This window comes from Canis lupus, chromosome 5 (assembly GCF_048164855.1).
Source record: "Canis lupus baileyi chromosome 5, mCanLup2.hap1, whole genome shotgun sequence".
NCBI lineage: Eukaryota > Metazoa > Chordata > Mammalia > Carnivora > Canidae > Canis > Canis lupus.
In genome coordinates, this window is record NC_132842.1 from 62,203,003 (window position 1) to 62,221,348 (window position 18,346).

The following is an 18,346-nucleotide window of genomic DNA, read 5'->3' on the forward strand; positions in this document are numbered from 1 at the left end:
GCACAGCCACCAGGAAGAGAGAGCTGGCTGGTGCTGGGAGGAGGCTCGGCTGTGGAATGTCTGGCCTGGTCCTTGCCACAGAGAGCAGCAATCATAGCAGCCTCTGCAGACAGAGAGCTGGAGCTGAACGATCCCATGCAAAGCAGATTTGGGAAGTGAGTTTCTACAGGAGAACGGCTCAGTGGGTGCTAAAGCCTTTCTGCGACTGTTGTCCTCAGGGTTGTTCAAGCTATGATTCATGGCCTGCTGCTTCTGTGACACCAGCCCTGGCCCCATCCCACCCATTCCTCACCAGCCCCTTTGTCTTGTTTGCCAGAAAGACAGTAGCTGATCATTCCCCATCTGTGAGAAGACAACGTGTTAGGGGAGTCGTTCTTTCCTGGAACATACGGGAGAGTGGCCCATCCTCCAGTCCCTCTGCACTCACTGGGTCCCCAAGGACTGATGCTTTCATTCATTAATTCAATAATTCATTCACTTCATTCATTTATTCAGTCAATCATATATTCCACAGATAGCTTTGAGTGTCTACTAGGGCTCAGTGCTGGGGTTATAAGCCAGCAAATAAACCACACATGCTGCTTGCTTTTTTTTTTTTTTTTTTTAAGATTTGATTTATTTATTCGTGAGACACAGAGAGAGAGACAGAGACAAAGGCAGAGCAGAAACAGGCTCCCTGAGGGGAGCTTGATGTGGGACTCAATGCCAGGACTCCAGGATCACAATCTGAGCCAAAGGCAGATGCTCAACCCCTGAGCCACCCAGGTGCCCCCACACATGCTGCTTTCAATCACCTCTCCTGACCTTGGCCTGGGACAAGTCCCCCAGACCTCCTTAAGGATGTTACCCGGGACACTCCCAACATCCCCATTCTTCCTCCTGCAATTCATGCTCTGGTCCTTCTAATCACAAGTGTCACCTTGTCCATGTCCGCAGGCTTCCACTTCACATACACTGGGATGGCTCTAATTAAAAAGGCAGACGATAACAAGTGTTGGAGAAGACAGGAAGAAATCGGAATCCTCATGCATGGTTGGTGGGAATGGAAGATGGTGCAGTCCCTTCGAGAGGCATCTGGAAATTACTCAAAGGTTAAACAGAGTCATCCTGTGATCCAGAAATCCCATTCCTAGGAGATTGAAGACAAACGTCACACAAACACATGTACACAAATGCTAATGACAACACTATTCATAAGGGCCCCAAAGTGGAAGCCATCCAGCTGTCCATCACCTGGGTAATATTATTCAACCACAAAAAGGCACGAAGTACTGATGTGTGCTAAAACGTGTGAACGTAGAAAACACTGCACTCAGTGAAAGAAGCCAGACACAAAAGGCCACATACTGTAGCATTCTATTTCTGTGAAAAATTCAGAGGAGAGAAATCCATTGAGGCAGAAAGTAGATTAGTGGTAGACATGGGCTAAAAGGGGGAGGAACCAGAAAGTGACAGCTAATGGGCTGGGGGCTCCTCGGGGGGATGATGAACATTCTTTGGGGGATTATAGAATTAGTGGTGATATTTGAACAACCTTCTAAATACATTAAAACCACTGAGTGGTCTATTTCAAGAGAGTCAGTGTTATGATGATATGTGAATTATATCTAAACAAACACACACACATACCCCTCCCTGGCTGCCCTAAGAAAATTAAGGTTTAGCTGGAGAAGCAGGGGCTGACCCATTGGCTTCCTGTCTTCTCTGGCATCAGCCCAGACTACCAGTCCTCCAGAGACGGGCCCTGCATGCTAAAGCCCCGCCGGCCTCCTGCAGACCCTGCTGCCAAGGGCTTGCTGCTGCAGCTATCGCCTCTCCCTCCACTCTCCTCTGCCCTGAGTTCACTGCCTGATGAGGCAACCCTGGTGGACGCTGGGCATGTCCTTGGGAAGGACGCCGGAGTGGAGGCCTCAGCGGTGTCCTGTCACCCACCAGCCTGGCCTGACTGTGTGATTCCGGAAAGGAGAAGAGGAGCACAAAGCAGCCACCAGTGCCACTGGAGGTGACTTTCATCACAACCCTTGCCCCAGTCAGAGCTGGCACACCAGCTTGGAAGAGTCACCATGGGGGTTGAGGATCAGTTCCTTTTTTCCTTACAAGTTTTCTAGCGAATCAGGCTGTACTTCAAGAAGCAACTGGGTGGAATTTTCTTTCAAACACAAAAGCTGGAATAGAAATGCCAGACAGTCCTCAGGCTGGTCTGCTAATTAGGAAGCCAGTTAACAAGCCCATCCTCCTTGGAAGACCTTAATGCCTTGAAGTGACATTTCCCCACCACCACCACCACCACCCCACCCTACCCTCGATCCAGTTAGATGCATCATCTTCATCTTTTATTCTCCAACTGTGTTGGGAGCTGGGGGGAAAAGCCCAAGTCCCACATTCCTGAGGTGAAGGGTGCTGTGCTTCCTAACAAACCAGCTCATCCTCCTCTCAGAAACTCCACTGCCCCTCTCTGCCTAACCCGCAGGCTTGTGTGAAGATCTCCTATCCTATAAAGGCTATGAAGATCCAGTACTGTAGGGAGGGATTGGGATCAAGAGGACAATTCTAATGACAACCACTTCCCTTAAGTACACGGAATTGCAGAGTCTAATGAGATTGAAGCACAACATGGGTGGGTGCCATATTGGTATGTGTTGTTTCTGAACCTGGAAAACAATAGCGTCAAGATGGACAAGCAGGGATCCATGGAGACCCCAAGCCCAAGGCTGCTCTTACCAAAGAAGGGGTCAGCCAAATGGGAGAAAAGATGCACACAGGCAGAAAGGGCTCTAGACCCACGAAAGGAAGGGTGGTTGCCCTTGGCTGTGCCACTCTTTCCAGGGTACTGCTGAACATCCAAAAGAGAAATGCATCACCCTGGCCAATACCTGCTGCCAAATCCAGCACCCAGGAACAGGGTCTGGCTGGAGGAGGGGGATCCTTGAGCCCTCACCGAATCTGTTAGTTCCTGCAATCCTTCAGCCTTGGGGATGAATCTCCGACCATCAACAAGCCTCAGTTACAAAGCAGGCTTTTTACACTTCATTTCCCTGCCTCCCAGGGCAGATGTGAGGATCAAGAAGGATCACACAAGAGAAACAGATTAATATTCCAGAATGCCATGAAAATCTAAAAGAGACATGTCAAGAAAACACATTTGTCAGAAGGAACTCTTCAAAGATGGAAGAAAACTCTTGGTGTTAATTCAGCCCCTTATGGGAGTTTATGTGCCCCTTCAACTTACTCTATTTTCTCAGTGCTCCAGAAAGAGATAAAGTCTACAGAAATGTGGACATTCAGCCAAGTTAATACAACTCGAAGACTTATTCTTCCCTTGAACATGTATTAAGTGTCCACTGCATGCTGGGTTCTGAGCCGGATGCTGGGTTATGGACACGAGGCACACACAATCCCCGACCCCTTCCAGCAGGATAGGTAGACATTAAAAAAAAAAATTACACACTTGGTGGAGGCTCTGGAATAGTGTTCATGGTTTATCGAGGGCACAGCTCTGAGCACGGTGACAAGAGCAAGGAAAAGTTTCAGACAGAAGCACGAGCTTATTGTCAAGAGACTAGATTTGGGGGCCATGCAATCCAAGGTTTTATTATTTTTTTAAGATTTTATTTATTCATGAAGAGACACAGACAAAGAGGCAGAGAGATAGGTAGCGGGAGGAGCAGACTTCCTCCGGGGGGCCCGATGCGGAACTCGATCTCAGGACCCCAGGATCATACCCTGAGCCGAAGGCAGACGCTCAACCACTGAGACACCCAGGTGTGCCCAAACCTAGGGTGGAATAGCAACTTATTTGATTGGGTGACCTAGAGCAAACGACTTGAACTCCCCCTGCCTGGGTTTCCCCATCTGTAATCTAGAAAAGACATCAGGTCTACCCACAGGGCTGCAGGAAGAATTAAATACACAATGCATGAAAAGTGTTTAAGATGGAGCCTGATACACAGTCAGTGCTCGGTAAGGGGGGGCCTAGAGAGTGATGCTGCACTGACTTTTGAAAAAAAGACTATTCATCATGGAGCTGGCAAGGTCAGGGAATGAGTGTATAAAGGAACACCCGAGAAAGTGTTCAAGAAAGACCCAGAAGCCTAGTGCCCTTGAAGAATTGTGAGGCGGTGAAGGGTCCGTCTGCACTCCACCTCACCACCCCCAACCGAGATTCTCCCTTTGTTCAGTTCTCACCCACAGAAGCCAACAAGATGTCACCTGCCAGGCTGACCTTCACCTAAGGAAGGCTCCCCCCAGGCCGTGGGCGTTTGTTGCCGGCCTGATGGCAAGCCCCTCCTGGGCAGGGACGTCTCCTTGCCTGCACAGAAAACTGGGCCATACATCTCATTAAACCACCGGATTAAAATCCAAACTGGTTCTGCCCTGGCTAATTTGCTGCATGTACCAATTAAGTCCCCACCCCAAGGCCTCAGAGAGGCTGCTGGGAGAGCAGGTGGCCTGGAAGCCATGTCATGCGGTCAAGCAAGTGATGTCCGAAGAATGTGACCAGATCAGTAAGGGAAGCCTTGAGCGATGGCAGGAGGCACGGCGTCCAACACACGGAGAGAATTCTCTTTCCTTGCAATGTTCGTGGAATGGGAGACTGTTTAGCTGGTGAATAACTTCCCTGAAGAAATTCTGGGGCATTTCATCATCACCAGCTGGTGTTTCTTGGCAGCTGAAGCAAGATTATGACCGTGTTGAAATGGCACCTACTGCCTTGTAGGAACAAGGCATGACTTGCTACCTCCGCAGGCCCGCACAGCCTCTGACTCCGTGGTGTGTCCCCCAGGCAGCCCCCCGGGGCAGCTCACTCCCAAGGCAGCTCCTTGGGCTTTACAATGAGAGAAGCTGGTGGAATGGGGGCCTCTGAGCCAGCCCCGAGACAAGTGCCACCGGCCGGCCACCAGCTCCCCCAAACACCGCAACCACCTCCGCTTCCAGAAACCCTTCCCGTTTTCAATTCCACCCAGGTGTACTTGGACACACTTGAAAAATCTGTTCAATAAATTACCACCTCTACATGACCTGACAATAGCCACAGATAATCCAGGGCTATTAGAAGGCTTGTTTACAACTCCTATAATTCTAGGTTGTGCAAAGCCCAGTAGGTTGGGAAAGGTGTCAACCTTCCCTCTGTTAATGGCACAACTTGTGTTCACAAATTATACATAATGGATCCAAAGATGTTACAGACATTTGAAAAACAAAAGCCGTGCCTCCTCCCAACCTCCCTTCTGGGAGTTTACCCTCAAGGAAATTACTGTGAATGTGGGCAAAAAAAATTTGCACAAGACTGTTGTTTATAATAACAAAAACTTTAGAAAGAACCTACAGTGCACAACAATAGAGGATTAGTTCAACAAACCTTGGAACACGCACGCACACAATGAGGCTCTAAGTAGCCATTGAAAATAATATTGCTGAAGACAGCGGGACATGGGGAAATTGTTAATTATCTATTGTTAGAGGGAGCAAAAAGCAGGTTACAAAGCAATAGCTGCAACTAATTCTATTAAAATATCTTACATAAATATATATATATATATATATATATATATATATATATATATATATATATGTTTTTGGGGTTTTTTTTGAATAGTGTTTGGGAGGCAGGTGTGCTCCCCAGGCAGCCAGACAGGTTTGGGGTTTGAAGCTTCCAAGCTCTGTGACCTTGGGCAGATTATAGAACCTCTCTCTCTCTGGACTTCGGCTTCTCTATCTGTAAAATGCAGAAAATACCAACTTCATTGGGCTGTTGGGAAGAGCAATAAAATTACCCACATAAAGTGTTTAGCACCATGTCTGATATGAGATAAATGTTCAGTAAGAGGTGATTCTTGCTGTCGTTGTTGTTATGTGACAATGGTTGACTCCAGGAGGTAGCATTATAAGGATTGGGGGTTGTTTCTGCTTGTCCGTTTCCTAGAAGGTACTACTATTGTAATGACCAAGAAGAATTTTAAACTAATAAAGGTGGGGTAGGAATTGTTGCTTTTAAAGAGGGAAACTGGGACTAATGAGAGGTGAGGCGTGTCTGTGACCTCCTCTGCAAGTGGGGACTGAGGACCTGATTCTAATAGATCCTGCTGCCCAGACAGGAGGGGAGGAGCAGTGGGCTCAGGAGGACCCACATCTAAGGCAGGGGTTCTGGAGGAAGCAGGGGGCAGATGGTCCCAGACATTTACAAGCAAGGTGCCTCCCCTGTTCTCCCTTCCATTTCAGCTCCCCTAGGAATTTAGGTGATGGAGGGGTTTGAGCCTGTGGGGGGGAATGGGGCCTGAGGGAAGGGATGGATGGGGTTATAAATAAAAGAGGTGAAAGGGTGCTGGGGCACCTGGGTGGCTCAGCAGTTGAGCATCTGCCTTCAGATCAGGGCATGGTCCCGGGGTCCTGGGATCAAGTCCCACATCAGGCTCCCCGCAGGGAGCCTGCTTCTCCCTCTGCCTTCTCTCTGCCTCTCTCTGTGTGTCTCTCATGAATAAAATAAATAAAATATTTAAGAAAAAGAGGTGGAGGGGTGCTGAACTGGGGACACTAAAGGGGTCCCCATAAAAGGGGTATGTGGATGACTCAAAGCTAGTGTAGGTCACCCGTGTTTCGGAAAGTGCAAATTTGCCTAGTCTTGGGGCCCCAGAAGGTCAAGAACAGCGTCAAGCCTCTGGAGGTCTGGGTGGCCTCCTGCCCTCCTGCACAGGCCACCAGCTCCCAGCGCACCTCACCCAGGGGCCAGGCAGGCATCCACCCCGGGCCCTGAGAGCCTCCTTAATTAGCTCAGGTCTCCCAGGTGCCAGGGCATGTGGCCACAGTAGCTCAGGAGGGGGAAGGCCTGGGGTCCACAAAATCCAAAGCCAGTGTCGCCCCAGAGCAGAGTGGAGCCCAGGGACAGGACCAGAGGACGTTGCTCCTTGACACAACAGAGAAGCAGCCCCCAGATCAGAAGCTGGGATCAGACGGAGACCTGTGCCGGTGGTGGCGCGGGGCTTGGTTCTCAGGCAGAGAAATCCAGAACACAGAAAACACTGAGCCCAGTGTGGCCGCCTCCCTGGTGCCCTGGAGGGAGGTGAGGCCCAAGAGGACCGCCTGATAGCAGGAGGTCCCCACTGGCCCCAATTTCCCAGTGCACTGCTAGGATGGAGGGGCGAGGGGGGTGGGGAGCGCTCTGCCTCCAGCATCTCTGTGGGGAGAACTCGTAGCCCTACCTGAGGACCAGCAGCCCTGGTCCAGCTGATCAGCATTGCAAAGCCACTTTTTCAGGAAGGTGGGCCATTCAGACCCCAGGGCCATCTTCCTTTATGCCATTCCTGAAAAAAGAATTCTAAGATAGCACTTCCCACCCATCAGCATGGCCATAATCCAGAAATGGGAAATAACATGCGTCGGGCGAGAAGTTAGGACCATCATCTACTGCGGGTGGGAACGTGATATGGTACAACCCTGAAACAGTTCGGTGGCTCCTCGACAAGTTATACAGAGTGTAACTTGTATCCACTCTTAAGTGGATGCCCAAAAGAATTGAAAACAGGACCTCAGACTAGTACATGGACACACGTGTTCACTGCAGCATGATTCGCAAGAGCTGAATGACGACAACCCAAATGTCCATCAATGGACAAATTACATTTTCTGGAATGTGGCATATTCCATAAAATGAAGTGTTATTCGGCCATGAAAAGGAATGACACGCTGACACATGCCACAACATTGATGAATCTCAAAAAACTATGCTAAGTGAAAAAAGCCAGATACAAAGGGTCACACATTGAGTATGAGTCTACTTACATGAAATACCCAGAATCTATAAATCCATAGAGGCAAAAAGCAGATGAGTAGTTTCCAGGGACCAGAGTAGGGTGGGAGCTAGGGGCGGACTGCTTAATTGACATGGGGTTTCCTTTTGGGTGATGCAAATGTTTGTTTTTGGAGCCACATAGAGGCAAATGTACTAAATGACACTGAATTTTATGTATAAACTGGCCAGTTTTGTCAGGTAAATTTCACCTCCATAAAAATAAACGAACCTTAATTATGAAATTACTGGGCCGTGTGTTTCACCCACGTGATCTATTTCATCCTCAGAACAGGCCCACGATGCAGAGATTTATTATCCCATTTTACTGATAAGAAAACTGAGGCTCAGAGAAGTGATGTAATTTGCCCAAGGCCTCATAGCTCATGCTCTGCCCAGCTGTCTCAGAGGCTGTTTCAAAACTGCCCAGAAATTCCCCAGAGTTGAGCAAGATGGCTCAGCAGTGTGCCGGGAACAGGCATCCTGGCCTGGGTGGTGAGAGGACAGACCAGGGGCCTCAAGGGTGGTTCCATGCCCCTTTGGGGTGCCAGGATTCTGAGAATAATGGCAGGGGACCACAGAGGAGAGGGATGCCTAAGGTTGAGCATGGCCTATGGGAGAATTGTGGGGGTGTTGGGGCTGGGGCAGAGGCTGGGGTGGAGGCTGAGGAGGCCGAGGCCCTGCCCTCAGGAATCCAGACACCTGGGATGGTCAACTGTCCTTGATCCTTCAAACCAACACTGCCTTCGCGCTCCAGTCCTTATCTCGGAAACCTAACTCAGAACAGAGGCCGCGCAAGGAAGTACAAGGAGCCCTGGCTTCCAGGTCATAGCCACTGAGTTCTCTGAGTCGAGAAAAGGTGCATCTTGTCCTTCCTCTCTTCCTCCTCGTCTCCTCTTCTTCCTCTCCTTTCTTTCCGCCCTTCCTCTTCATCTTTCATTTCATAGCTAAGATTTATTGAAATGGCCATCCCATTACCCTCATGCTCTACAGCATCCTGAATAAGCACGGGACCGATTTCAGCCAATGAGGCACGGAGGGAAGACTGCGGGTCTTCCAAGACATGCTTCCTTGCTCCAGGAAGAGATGGTCCTGCCCCTTTCTCTAGACATTGTCCCATTGGACTGTGTGGCCGGAAGCTGCTGCAACCATGCCACCCCTGGCCTCAGAATGCAATTACCATGAACCGGGGGAGCCGAGAAGGAAGGACATCGCCACTGCCACTGCCACCGAGCCACTGATGATGCTGGGCAGGGACCCATCATCATGCAAGAGAATAAATTTCCTGATTGCTTAATTGGTGTTTGCTCTTCCTTGCAGCCAAAAGGATCCCAACTGGCAGATACATAACGCTGATAAGAACTCTTGGGCAGAGAGGGGTTGAGTAACTGGTCTAAGATCACACAGCTGGTGGGACTGGAATCTGAGCCTGAGCATCTGGCCCCAGAGCTCTATCTTCCCCTGTAAGATGCTGCCTCCCCCCTTTGGACAATTGCCACTGCAAATAAAGTGCCTGGCACAGGTGGGGGTAAAAATATCTCCTGCACGGGGAGGGATAAAAATACAGGGGTAAAAATACCCCACAAGAGACACAAAGGGCCCAGGACAGAGCAGAGGGCGTGCCCAGTGGACATGCAGTCCCCACTCTTTCCATTTATCAGCCCTGACTTGATGTCTGCTTATTCCCAAAAGCTCAGAAGCCAGACTTCCGCATTTTTGCCAACGTCTGTCCCTCCAAGAAGAGCACAGGTCTCCACAGTCTGGCCCCCACCCTCCTGCTCCAGGCAGCCTTCCAAGAAATACCCCGAGCAGCTCCAACGCCCCCTTGCCTCTGCCTCTCCTGATCATCTTCCCTGACACACACGCATCAGTAATTTTGCAATAACCTGTTGCTCTGATCGATGTAGTGGTCAGAGGGATCTTCTAAAAATCAGACCACGATTACATCAGCCCCTTGCCTAAAACCCTCACCTGTTCCCCCTGTATTGGGGTAAAGCCCAAACTTGCAACCATGACCTCGCAGGCCATATAAGTCTGGACCCCGCCTTGTTTTCCAAACTCTCCTTGTACGAGGCTCCCTGCCCCCAGCCCCCCACTACAGGCAGCTACCCTGGCCTGTTAGTTCCTCCAACCTGAGAAGCTCCTTCCTAACCCAGGGCCTTTGTCCTTGCTGCTCCGCGGCAGGAATAGCACCCTTACCCCCAAAGTCTTGCCATAGTCAGCTCATCTCAACACTCGGGTCTCAGGAGAGCACCCCCCGCCTCAGGGCCCATCCATCTCAGTCTCTACAAATCATTCTATCTTATTTCTCAATAGATCACATATGCTTCTCTGACATAGTGTCTTGTTTGTATGACTTTGTTTCATTATTTTCCACCATCCCCCTTGGAACTTAAGCTCTAAGAAACAGAGACAGGTCAGTTTGATTCATTGCCAAATGCTCACACCCAGAACAGTGCCTGGTACACAGCAGGTGCTCAATGGATACCCACAGAAGGCACAGAACTCTGTCTCCAGGAAGCTTTGCTGTCTACACTGCTTCTACGAGAAGCCACGCTCTCCGCGTGGAGTGCCTTTTACACCTGGGCTTATCTGGCCTTTCCAAGAACCTTTTCTCGTTGTCAGACGTGCTTTTCTCAGACTCGCTGTGAAAAAAGGGGTTTCAGTGCTCATCTCAGCCCTGCCAGTTTGTCACGATGTGACCTTGAGCAAGTCACTTCACCTCTCTCGGTGTGCCTCCGCTGCCCTCACTGTCACCCAGGGTCATGATTATTTTCACGACCTTCTTGTGAGGAATGTGTGAGGAAATGCACGGGCACTCAGCAGTGTCCCCGGTATAAAGGAGCGGCCTGTGTTTGTAACTTAGGACAGAATGTAAGAGAAAGAGAGGGGGTGGGAAGGGGGGGGTGGAAAGCTGCATGGGAATCTTGTTGACAGGTTCTGGGGCAGCCAGCCTCCTCTGGATCTCTTGGAGCAGCAGCATCTCAAGAGGACCCCTGCCCTGGGGAAAGAATGCAGGACATCTGGCTAGACACGGGTGCAAGCAACCTTTCTCAACTCCAGTGGGTTCCCTGATAGGATCAGGCAGTGACGGCGCCCAGAACTCAGCACTTCCCCCATCCTTGATCTGGGGAGTGAGCTTTGGGGCATCGAGGGGCCAGGGAGGAAATCCACCCTCAGTCCCCAGGGCTCTCAGCAGTGGCAGCCGCTGCTAGGGAAAAGCTTCATGCCAGGATGGTTGGGTCTTAATAGCTGCTAATTGGTCATAAGGCAAATGGGGGAAGATATTAACGAGCAATCCATTTGGCTCCAAGTGAACGGACTATAACCCAGGGGATTTTATCGGTCTGGCTCTGCATTTTAAGAATTTTCATTTCAGGAGTGGCTTGGTGCTAAGATGGTGCACTGTGACCAAGGCTGTGTGACTGACAATGGGGGAGAGAGCTGAGGGTGACAGGATTCAGGCATCTGCAGCACAAGCCTCCACCATCTTCCTGTCCTCCTGCTGAGCTTAGGGTTGCTCTCAGACCTAAGAGGACCCCGCCCACCCATAGCATCCCACTCCCTTCTCCTACTCACCCCACTGACCCCTCCTGAAGGAATCAGGCCCACTCTCACAGAGGAATCCACCTTCATTTCTAGGTGGGGCCTTACCCAGAGAATGGGGTATTCTCTGAGAATGACCACATCTGGCATGCATGGATTACCAGTTCTCTTTGTCTTCTTCTTCTCCTCCTCCTTCTCCTTCTTCTCCTTCTCCTCCTTCTCCTTCTCCTTCTCCTCCTTCTCCTCCTCCTCCTCCTTCTCCTTTTCTTCTTCTTCTTCTTCTTCTTCTTCTTCTTCTTCTTCTTCTTCTTCTTCTTCTTCTTCTTCTTCCTTTATAATGGCTCTTAGAACAATATGTGCTAATTAAAAATTCAACAGAAATATATCGAGTAGAAAATGAAATAGACTCCACTCCATAATCTTGTTTCTCAGAAGTAACCACCATTAACATTTTGATCTAGAGCCTTACAAATACATGAATGGATAAATCTTACCTTTGATATTAAGTATTTCAGAGATTAGTGTAATGAATATCCAAGAGTGTACCTTCCATCTAAAGAAATGAAACATTACAGACAAAATTGAAAGTCCTTGCATCTTTTCCTTGTCTCATTTCCCCTTTCTCCAAAGGTAACCTTTGTCCAGAAATGATCCTTTCTATACCCCTGTTATATTTCTGACTATGTGTACTTAGATCCATATGCAGTATGTAACATCATTTTACTTAATGTTATTCTTCATAGAAATAGAATCATTGTATATGTAGCCTTCTGCAACTGCTGTTTCTTCTCTAAATTGTTTTCAGATTCTCCATGTAGATATTTGGCAATATCCAACAGTGTATGAAGGTTCCTGTGCTCCACATCCTCACCAACAAGGCATTGTTAACGCTCCAATTTTTACCAACCTATGGGATGTCAACTGATATTTCATGGTTGTTTCAACTGCATTTCCATGATTACTAATGAGATTGATTATCTTTCATATGTTTACTGGCCTTCCAGTTGTCTCTCCTGTGAATTGACTGTTCATACTCTTTCCCTAATTTCGATAGATAGATAGATGATAGATAGATAGATACTGATGATAGAGATGGAGGGTCTTGACACAATTTTCAAATTAGCAATTTATAAAACATTTCTTGATGTATAAGAGACATAGTCCCTATTTTTTTTTTAAAGATTTTATTTATTTATTCATGAGAGACACAGAAAGAGAGGTAGTGGCACAGGCAAAGGGAGAAGCAGGCTCCATGTGGGGAGCCCGATGTGGGACTTGATCCCAGGATCCAGGATCACGACCTGAGCTGAAGGCAGACGCTCAACCACTGAGCCACCCAGGTGCCCCATAGTCCCTTTTCTATATAATATTCTGCAACATGCTTATTATGTTCTTACTATAGCTTGTACATCTTACCAGGTCAGCACTTTCTTGTGTATTCAGCCATTGCATAATATCTGTATATTACGATTTATTAATCATTCCTCTGGACAGACATTTCAAGGAGTTTCTCTTCTCCATTATAAATAATTAGTATTTTTGGAAAAATTATTTAGGTATAATCGCAGCTATTTCTAGAAAAGATGGTCAATTCTCAGTAAATTGTAAGTAGTAATCTATAACAAAGAGGAAATTAGAATTCAGTAAAGAGTGCAATGTAATAAATTCAGCATTAAATCTCTTCCAGACTTAATTCCTCCTCTTTCAGAAAAATTTTTAAACCAAAAAGTAATCTGCGAATAACCACTTTGGAATTCTGTTTGGCAAAATCCACTAAAGCTAAACATGCACCTGCCTATGACTCAGCAGTTCCACTCCCGGGTACCCAGCCAACAAAAATAAGTGTGCATATCCATGAAAAGACATGTATGAGAAGGTTCACAGCAGCTTTATTCATAAGTAACTTAAAATTGGGTACGAACCTGAGTGTATACCAACAGATACGTACAGTAACATGGATGGATCTGAGAACATTGTGTTGAACTGGAGATGCCAGACACAACAGAGGATATACTCTATCATCTCATTTATATGAAGCTCCAGATCAGTCAAAACCAATCTACGGTATTAGAGAAATCAAGATAATAGTTGCCTCTAAGCAGGGAAGGTATTGAAGGAGCCCACAGAGGCTTTCAGAGGTGTTGGAAATGTTCTGTATCCTAATTTGGGTCCTGGATTTATCGAACTTTACCTTTAAGAGATGTATACTTTGTATTTATTATGCTACTATGGCTTTTTTTTTTTTTTTTCTGAAACAACTTGGTTATTTTAACTTCTTTGTATCCTGCCTAAGTGAAAGGAAGGAGGAAACATTTTATTAGGAACCTAAGTGCTAAGCAGTAAGCTGAGCATTTTTATGAATTTTTAGTTATAAGTTTTAGTTTTAAATTGTAAGTTTTAGAAGTGCCCCGTGATACACGCATAACTGTTCCTTTGTTTACAGATGAGGAAACTGAGTGAAAAATTGATGTAACGTGTCCAAGATCATGGAGCCACTCGAGCTCTATTAATGACCATGTGAATTACAACTATAATAGTTGGCATTTGTCAGGCACGCCATGTGCGTGGCATTATTCTTAGTGCTTCACATGTACAATCTCACTTGTAATATCTCGTGTTATCTGCAATATGATCCTGTGTGCCAGGCATCATTATTAATTCCCATTTTACAGACGAGGACATTGTGGCTTAGAAAGTCACTTCCCCCCGGGGACACAGGGCCGATAAGGGGCGAGCACCATGATCTTCTCATTTCTGCATGACACCAGTCCCATTTCTGAGTTTTCCAGCTCCAAGAGTAGAATTTGCCTCACACTAGATAACCCTGGGGATGCTCTCCTTGTAGTGAGGCTGGCAGCTGTTTGCCTGGTTCCAGTGTCTTCTGGTGGAAGCCTCTGTTTATTTGTTGACTTGTTTTTCACACTTGCTCATCTGTTTAGAAAGTCGGAAAACAGACCCATTCAGCATGGGAGCCCAAACATTCCAAGCTAAATTAGCAGGCATGTCTCCCCAAGGCCAAGGGGATCAGGGAGGGGAAGGAGAGAGAGAGAGAGACAGAAGAATCAGCACCCGGGACCCCAGGGACCCCAGCGCAGATAATAAACTAGCAGCAAAAGGCTTGTGGTTACATGTTTTTTTGTAGAATTGGATCTCACCTCGGGACCACAATTTAATGGGAAATACAGCTTGAAGGAGGTGAATGTTGAGGGCTTATGAAGAAATGGCCATCTAACTCAACAGGACCAGCTGGTCACCCTGAGCAAAGGGTGAGGGGGCAGAAAGGGTCAGCAGGGGTGGGAAAGGACAGAGAGCCCCTGGCCCACCACTGGCGGACTGTCCTGCAGTCCTGCAGAGGAGGCCTAGCAGAACCGAAAGGATCCCATTACACAGCCAGCTCTCCTTGGTGTCACTACTCCTCCAGCCACAGGGCTTCCATCTCTGGCCACGGTCATCCTGCTGCCAGCGGTAAGTCATTTCCACAAAGGGAGGAAATCCCCACCTCCGTACACCCCCAGCCTTCAGCCCACCCACCACGCTGCATCCCTTCCCTCACCTCCATGGGGGACATAGCTTCCCACAAGGCCCTTGGACAGAAGCCCTTGGGTTGGGAGGAGAAGGAAGTAGGGTCCCGGGGCAGCCTCAGGGACCCCAGACTCACTAACAATACAATAATAATAAGCTCAGCCGCCACCTAAGAGCCTACTGGGTACCATGGCCTCCAATCCCTTAGATGACCCTACAAGGGATATATATTAGCCCATCATATGGAGGTTTGAAGGAGAGTAGGCTGTCATTGTCCCCACATGTTGGCCTGGCTCCAGATTCCCTCACTGCCTCTGCAGAGGAAGAAGGAAGCAAGGAAAGAGCAGGTAAGGGAAGCAAGGACGTTGGCATAACGCTCTGTATGCAGTAGGTGCTCATCGAGTACCGGGCTACTTCCACCATGACGGTTAACACGGTGATATATGCCCGACAGGGTTCACACGGCTCCTGATCCCTTCCCAGGGAAGGGGCCACTCTGACAGCCACTGTCGGTCGTCTGGGGCTCTCCTAGCTGCATCAGTGATGTTTCCAGAAGAAAAGATTGCTCCCTGGGGACGCACATACACTCACTCAGCCTCCCCTTAGAACCCCACAGCCAGGGAGAAGTCCGAGCCCCGACAGGCCACCGCCCAAGTGCTGGAGGGCTGGGAGCTCGGTGGTTCCGCCGGGGGTGAGGCTGACAATGCTGGAACGCAGTGAGGTCGGTAGGCAGGTCAGCTCTGCGTGCGAAGGGCAAGAGTTTCCCAGGATTGGAGAGGGATTAACACCCCCTGGAGGGCTTCCGGGCCCCAGCGCCCCAGGCGCTGCTGGTTCAAGAAAAGCCAGGCTCCCTGTTGGCCGCATCTAGGCTTACCCACTCAAGGACCCTTCGGCGGTGTGGATGGAGAGGGCGGCTATTGGGTGGTTGTTCTGGAAGAGTCGGGAAGAGCTTCAGCTCAGCCATCCTGGAAAACGATGGGCCTCAGATGGTGGCAGCCAGGAGTCCTAGAAAAAGGCTTCTTGCTCCAGTCCCCAGAGGCCAGCACCTGGAGAAACAATACCAGATTGTTCCCTGGAGGTGAAAACAGTCTGTTCAATTCCTACAGTGTGAAGAAGGAAGGCCCCGGGGGGACATTATTCACCCAGAAAATGCTTTTAGAATGCAAAAAGAAAGCCAGGCTTCCCTGAACGGAGCTGTTAGGAAAACCGGATTTGGAAGGCAAAATTGTTCATAGTCACATTTCCAAGTGATTACGGCCCGCAAAGTCATTTCCAGCCATGCCACCACACCTGTCCGGTCACCAGGGGACCTTTCAGTTCTGGGCAGCTGGAGTCTGGATGCTGATTATACGAGCTGTGCAACCTCGGGCAGGACCTCTGCTCTCACTGAGCCCTGGCTTCTTCGTCTACTCCCATAACCTACCCTTTCTGCTTCAGCCTCTCAGCCACTTGGCTGCCTGAGCAAACATTCCGGGAGTTATGAAAATTTCACTCCCCACGGTTGATTGATGACCCAAATTGCACAAATTTCTCACTTTCCCTGTAACCATGCCCTTGGACCATCAAAAGGTAGAGCCTGTTTCCCCAGCTCTTAAATCTGGGCTGCCTTGTGACTGGCTTTGGCCAACAGGATGCGGCGAAGTGACAATATTCCATTCCCTTCGTGTTTCTACTTGCTCCCTTGCACCCCTGCACTTGAGCCTGCAACCTGACACGTATGGAGCCATGCTGAGTCCACCTGACACCTCAGACTTGCAAGAGAAGCCACTTAAGCAAAGTCACCTGCTGGTTCAAAGCTAACCACAGGGCAGTGAGTGAGCCCCTCCAATGAGTTCAGAGCAGCAGAACCAGTCAACCCAAAGACTTATAGGTACAAATAAATGTATTCTTCATATGTGCCACTGGGGGTTGGGTGGTTGTTACGCAGCATCACTGTGGTCACGTCTAACTGATACGCACCTACATACCCTGTCACTCACCAAATAAAAGCACAGTTGTTAAGTGGATAATGTTGGAACCAGTCCTCCTGATTTTGAATCCGACCTTCAACCCCTATCTAGCTGTGTGATCTTGGGCAAGTTATTGAAGTTCTTGGTCCCTCCATTTTCTCATCTAAAATCGCACTTGACCATGGGAGAGTCCACCTCATAGAGCTGCAGTGATTAAATGAATAAACAGCGCACCATGCTTAGAACAGCACCAGGTACAAAGTTAATGCTGTGTAAGTATTTGCTACTAATACGGTGTTCTCTGCTAAGTATATTATCAATCCACTTTCCTCTATCCTCTACTGATGTCACCCTAATCTAGGACATTTTCTGGATGGTTCTCCACCCCCATCATATGCTATTAATCCACTCTCTATAATGAAGCCAAAGGAATCTTTCCAAGGTGCAGGACTGACAGTGTCACACTTTGATGAAAACCTTTCAGTAGTGCCCCTTTGTCCTTGGGACAGTTTAAACTCCCCCACATGATTCCATGAACCTGCCTCTGTTTAATTCTCTGGCCTCCCCTCCCCCTGGCTCCCCACACACACGTCATCAGTAACAGCAAGAGTGATCAGAGCTGTGTTGGCCACTTCCCCACACAGAATTCCAGACAAGTTCTTCAAAGAGGGCTCTTCTATGTCTGGACCCAGGGGGTATTGTAATTCCTTGTCTCTGGGACTGGTTGTCACGGCCAATGAAACAGGTTGCAGGTGCAACCCTTCACCGTGTCTTCCCCTTTGTGTGGAGTTGCCAGTGGCACAAGAGGACCGCACCCCCTTGGCCTGAGTCCCTGAGTGACAAACGGCATGGAGTGGGGTTTACGCCCCTCCCCATCCTGGGCTTCCACACCACACCGTGCTGGGCGGGAAGCGCGAGTGAGTGATAAACCTTTGCTTGAAGTGACATTGGGCCTATTCGTTTCTGCACTATAACCTTGCCTCCCCTGACTGGTATAAAGGGGCCAGTCAGCTAAGACAGGAGGTAATCTCAGGTCCCTTATACTCTGGCAATCATTAGAGGTGACCCGTGGTAGGGAGTGTACAGAGGGGGAGAGTTCTCGCAGTGTCGTTACTTAGATTTCAGTGGGAATAGCATGTACTTTCTGCAGACGGGCAGATAGATCTTTCCCATCTGACCGGAACACAATCCAAATGTTAAAATTAGAGACAAAAGTTAGCTGCTGAGGAAAACATCAAAACATGATCCTCCATTAGACCAGATTGGATTGGAAATGCCCCCATGGCTGCTGCGGTAACTCACAGGGGTAGGGCGGGGTGGGGGGGTGCTCTATTCAGATACAGAGCTGATTTGGCAGGACGGGGCGGGGGAGGGAGGGGTAAACCCCTACCTCCCACTCCACACACATACACCGCCCGCCCCAGGCTACGGCAGGCCGAACCACTGTCTGACCACAGTCTGGTCTCCTCTGCCCACCAAATCTGCTCCACAAATACATTTCAAATGATGTCTTTCAACACTTAACAAATGCCCAGAGATCTGCTAA